This window comes from Rutidosis leptorrhynchoides, chromosome 2 (assembly GCF_046630445.1).
Source record: "Rutidosis leptorrhynchoides isolate AG116_Rl617_1_P2 chromosome 2, CSIRO_AGI_Rlap_v1, whole genome shotgun sequence".
In the NCBI taxonomy this organism is placed as follows: Eukaryota; Viridiplantae; Streptophyta; class Magnoliopsida; order Asterales; family Asteraceae; genus Rutidosis; species Rutidosis leptorrhynchoides.
The window spans coordinates 624,480,941-624,486,971 of NC_092334.1; the positions used below are offsets into that span (position 1 = coordinate 624,480,941).

Consider the following 6,031-nt stretch of genomic DNA (forward strand, 5'->3'; position numbering starts at 1 on the left):
AGAGCTCATTCATAGTCATTGTAACACACCACTCTCAAATATTCAGTAAATAAACGATCTCTAGTTGGTCCGTGGACTAAAGCAATCACAACGATTGCATATAACCACGTTATATCTTGTGTCGATTTACTTTTTCGCATTTATTATCTTTCGTTCATTAAGTGGGTTGAGTGATCTTGATAGTATCACTACTCGGCTAGTAATCTTGTAAAATTACTAGCGTTGTTTGGGTCCTAATATCCTAACAATGCATTGTCCTTGTGTTTGATACTTACGAAGTATCTCTACTTCATATGAAGTAGAGCTACTTCCATTTGGTCTAACGTGGAGCCTCTTATTATAGTAGTATTACTTCACATGTTTTTGTATCCCAGTAATGATTCCTCATAGTTCATATTCTAATTATTTAAAGTAGATTGAAGTGAACAATACCTTAACGTTTTGAATAGATTGAACTGAACATACATATCTTCATCATCTTCTCATCTTCAAATTCAACCAACAAAACCACCATCATAACCTGCAACAAACACCAAGTAAACATACCAAATAAATCTCAAAATCTATGTTTACATAAAATTATAAGAGCGGAGTATTAACAATGTCCATTAGTAACAACCTATCCATACTCATGTACAAAATATAGCTCTGATAGTAGGAATGTCAATTTGTAACATAACAACAACAACAATACACTTAATCTCAAGGAATGCAATTAGTGATATAAAAACATATGTTACTTATACTCCAAATAAAATAAAAGTAATAGTGATAAGGAAAAAGCTAACTTTCTTAAAAATAATAATCTCCATTAATATTGGAAATAGGATTAGCAATGGTAGTTGATTTGATACAGTTGATTTCAATTTCGCTTTAGAAATAAAAGTAATGGGATATCATTGCCCAACTACAGGGAAGGATTAAAGTGGCTTATGAGCTCCAATCAACTATCTCAATACATCAAAGTGAAGTATGAAAAATCTATAATACATACATTAAGGCAATGAGATGTCGTATCGAAGACTAACTTACCAATCGACTTTATTCATGGTCCAAATAAATGAAACTAATCATCTTCTCCATTCAGTGCAAATGCGAAATTGAAGATCAACCTTTAATATTGAAACGCAATAGGAGCACACTTCTAATTAATGAAATTCCAAAAATCTACAAATGCATCTGGAATTCCTGAAAACGACAAATATATACTGAGATTTCACAAATTTAAAAATATACATGAATACTTCCCATGTAACACTACTAACGCAGCATTAACTTTAGCCAAGTAACTACATTAGGTAAACTATCGGTCTATATAGCAATGTGTCTTTTTTGTCGTTACAAACTTGCACCGTGTAACATTACTCTGATTACTTCCCTGAATGTGTAATCATTTTAGATTATATTATTATCGCAATAAAAATTTTATTGACACACTAATACACTAATCATCTACAAAAAACATAAAGCTTTGGATAAAAAAGTCCACTGGGTCAACTCAAAAAATGTGGCACCTCTAATTTTAGAGCAATACAATATTGACTGGTTCCCGTTAATATTATAGCAACCTATATAGAGTGGATCCTAATCGGATTTTTAGTACTCCATTTCACTTGATAACTAAAGACGTCAATGTCAACCGATTTACTTGTGAATGGGTAGATTCTGTTGACAATTTATAAAGATAATGTTTACAGAAGGCCAGAAAATACATTATAAATGATTCACAACTTCCGGGAATGAATTTAAAAGTTTTAGTAGAACAATGTACGCATTAGCAAATGGGTAATGAAAAATAGCTTTAAAACTAATAGATCCTTAAAGATAAACAGGAAGAACATATACTTTGATGTGAAACTTAGTGTAACATTTGATACAGTTAACTATCTATGAAGAACTTTGAGTGACAAACAAAATGTTATGGGTCAACCCAACCCATGTCAACCCAACCCATGCCCTCCCAAGTAATAGAGTTATGGATTTTGACCCACGGCAGGTTTCCTAACTGCCTTAAATGCAATTACAAAGAACCTTTACCACTAATGGTTTGAGAGTCTACCAAAACACATCCAACAGAGAACTAATAGTGTGAGAAGAGGCGTCATACTATGTCACATATAGTGGCTTATAAGCAATCCAATAAAAATATGTATGGTTTAATACTAATTTCCACTTCTCAGTATTGAAAAGATGAATCTCAAACTCGGTGCTACACTTTTTTGTTACAAATGATCATATAATTTGTGAAATGGTTATTGTAGTTTTGGTATGAATAACAAAAGAAAGCATAATAAGAAGCTAAACCTGTTGAGTGGTAGGTAGGAACTTTGAGATTCATTGTAATGTGCAAAATATGCATATAAGTTAAATGAAAACTTGAGCCCGTACAAGAGCAAATATAGGAATCTGAGTAATACGTCATGGAAACCCGTAACTCTCGATCTGCAAATCAATACTAACAATTGTGACATACATTTACATTTACAAAATTGATAATCAGAGTAAAATAAAATATAGAATTTACCTTGATTTGGTGTCATGGATTTGATTAAATGCCTACCCCAAGATCCTAAAACAACACAATCAATGAACCGTTTGCCCATATGAACTAACCTTAGATTTATACATTCATATTCATATCTTTAGAAAGAGACAAACATGTGTACATTATGAACTAAAGCCTTCTTATAGAGTCCTTAAGGACAACTATATGTTTTATTTCTTAGGTGATACTTAAGTACAACTATAAGTTTTGAGTTTAGTTACAGCTAATCCTCATACCATTTAGAATTTTAGCAAGCCTTAGTAGAAGAATTTCTTACTCCATGTCTCATGTCTGTATGAAAATACAAAAAAAAAAAAAAAAAAAAAAAAAAAAAAAAAAAAAAAATTAATCATTTAAAGTTCTTTGTAAACAACATAATCAATTTACATAGTATAGCAATTAAATTTAAGGATCAGATAAAAAGGAAGAAACTTATTGCATTCATCTGAAATCAAAACCCTAATATTTAAAATTACAACAAAACACAAATTGAATTCATCAATACTTTTGTGATGAACTGATATTAAAAATGTATGTTCACTTACATATTTGTTTTGACAAGATGATTGAATTGTCTGATCGAAGAGAGATGATAAAAGCTTCTAATAGGGCTTGGTTTTTTTGTTATATCAATTGCATCTGATTTAATTTACCACAATTCATATAACCATCTATTGACACGTTGAATCAATTAATGTATTAGGGTTTGTTGTAGATGGATCGGAGATGCGCCGTAGGAGATGAAAGTTTTGAGAATACTTCTGCGAGATTTCGGATACACGATCTGAGTTGTCTACGTGGATTATTTGTTGATCAATTGGGGATAATTGTGATTAAACACTGATGTAACGCGTCGGATTTCATGATTAAGGAATAATTGGGAAACCGTTTCCGGCAACAAAAGCACATCGGCGGTTGAAGGAGATGAAAAAAAAGGGAGAGGAATCACTGAATCGCTGAAACATAATGTGGAACGGAGGGTTGTCCTTAATTTTTGAGGGTTTAATTAAAAAAAATAATAAGAGGAAATCAGAGAAGGTAGACACGTGGCGTATGGATAGGTTATGGGAACGTGGGTCTGACACATTGGATGTAAACATCATGATTTATGTGAGGAAGGGATTTATTTATATGCTTAATACCACCTAAAAACTGCAAAACAATTATAATATTTCTTTCTCTAGAAATATTAATGAAACGACAATCCTTAACCTTGAATGCCCCCTCGTGGAATGAACCAAACTTGCCAATTACTTTACTACACCGACCGGGTTATCTTGCTCGTTAGGTGTGTTTTAGTGATTAGTACATTCGGTATTATAAATTTAAAGGTTTTTGTTGCTAAAAATACATCACCTCGAAGCTGACTTTTGGAGAGCAGACTTCCAAGAGATAATATTACCACAAAGATAAAGTATGTAACTAGCAGTAAGGCGTCTAGAACTAGTTGGGGTTCCTCCCCAATTTGAATCACTAAAAGCACTCAATGTTAACGGCTGGCCACGACGAAGAAAGAGGCCAAAGTGGATCGTTCCTTTGAGGTAACAAGATAATATTACCACAAAGATAAAGTATGTAACTAGTAGTAGAGCGTCCAGAATTAGCTGTGGTTCCTCCATAATCTGAATCACTAAAAGAATTCAAGGTTAACAGTTGGCCACGATGAAGAAAGAGGCCAAAGTGGATCGTTTTTTTAAGGTACCCAAGTAGGAGTTTCAAAACCTGTCAATGCAAATCCGATTGAATAAAGTGGCATCAACAGAGTTGGTGGACTCATTCGGAAGTAAAGGGGTGAAGTAGACATTGTAGTAGGGACAACTTCGACCCGTAAAAAGTGATGAAGGTCACCTAGATCTTTCAATGCAAACCTAGCGTGGAGTTTTAAAACAAAGGCATCAATAACGGAGGTAGTACCACCTTTGATTAAGATATCATCAACATACACTAGAAAGGTTCACTGATCACTTAAGCTATTTGCGCCCCCTGAGTTGAATATAAAGAGTGAGGCATCAGCCACTGAGTTCGTGAATCCGAGACAGATTAAGAATGCTTTTAGCTAAGTGTATCAAGCATGTGGTGCTTGTTTTAAGACATACATTGCTTTGCGAAGTTTGCAAACGTGATTCGGATAATCAGGGTGAACAAAGCCAGATGGTTGAGCCATATAAACCTCTTCCAGAAGAGTTCCATTTAAAAAAGCATTATTTGTATACAGTTTCCGAATAGGCCATCCCTTTGACAGCGCAAGACAAATGATGATGCGAATAGTAACCTACTTGGTAATGGGGCTAAAATATTCTGTGTAGTCAACCCAGGGTCGTTGATGAAACCGTCTTGCAAGAAGACGTGCCTTGTATTTATGAATATTTATGAATAGTACCATCTGAGCGGCGTTTGATATGATAAACCCATTTATTGCCAACGAGATTCTGAGCATCATTTGCTACAAGATCCCACGTGTGATTATTAATTAAGGCATTAAATTCTTCGGACATAGCATCACGCCTTGTAGCATGCTTTTGAGCTTCAAGGAAACAGGGTTGTGCAAGGGCTGAAGGAAAATGATGAGCGTGGTATGATTAACTAGTGTAGGACCAAAGTATCGGGGATTTGGTTTACGTTGTCGTGTGGGTTTGACGGTGGTGATGGCAGACTGAGTGGGCGACATAGGTGGAGTGAGAGTGTTGTCTGGTGATAGTGTAGGCGTGGGGTTGGGGTTAGTTTGTGTGGCTAATGGCGTGGTTGTTGCAAGTGGTGTAGCGACATCAGATGTGATGTTTGAGGGATGACGGGATCAGATTACTCGGATGAGGGAATATTGGTGGATATTAACGGTGGTGATGGTAGTATAGGAATATCATCAGGAGGTTCATCCTAGATGATTTGCGCAGGTTCATCAGATCCAAGTCCATGAAACCGAGTATAGTCAGCGTGGGCGGTTTTAAATGGGAACTCATGCTCAACAAATTGAACATGATGAGAAATGTAGAATTTATGGGCAGCTGAATCATAACATTTGTAGGCGGATTGAGAGGTAGAGTAGCCAAGAAAGATGCACAGGACAGACCACAGTGGTTGTAGTTTGGTGAGGTTGTATGGTCGGAGCCATAGATAGCAAAGATAACCAAATATTTTGAGCCTGGTGTGGTGAAGTGAGATATGCCATGGTTATTTAGGAGTGGTCGAAGACCAGTGTACTCGTCCCCATTGTCGGAGTAAAGCGAGATCAGAGGAAGTTGGAAGTAGGTTTTGATCATGCATATTTTGACCATAGGGTTAATACGCCTGTTCAATGCATAAAGTGGGGTTTAAGGATCTTAGAACAAGGCTCTCCGGTCCGGCTACCGTGAATAACCCTGGCCGACATGATGATGTCGGCGGGGTGGCCAAGTGATTAAGTCCACCTTTGATAACGATCGTCGATCAGAAGGCCCGAAGTAAGGTCGTAGGTGCTAGTTAACGAGAAACTAACCTATTGACCTTGAG

At 35.8% G+C, this 6,031-nt stretch overlaps 1 long non-coding RNA gene across 1 annotated transcript; it reads right to left on the bottom strand.

Moving 5' to 3' along the window:
- Positions 1 to 332: 332 nt before the first annotated feature.
- On the bottom strand, positions 333 to 3,583 carry LOC139893590 (uncharacterized). Its single transcript, XR_011774630.1, has 5 exons — positions 3,091 to 3,583; positions 2,525 to 2,569; positions 2,389 to 2,442; positions 1,033 to 1,188; positions 333 to 520 (listed from the first exon to the last, which is right to left on the bottom strand). It is a non-coding gene; the product is annotated as an uncharacterized lncRNA (long non-coding RNA).
- Between the last annotated feature and the right edge of the window lie 2,448 nt (positions 3,584 to 6,031).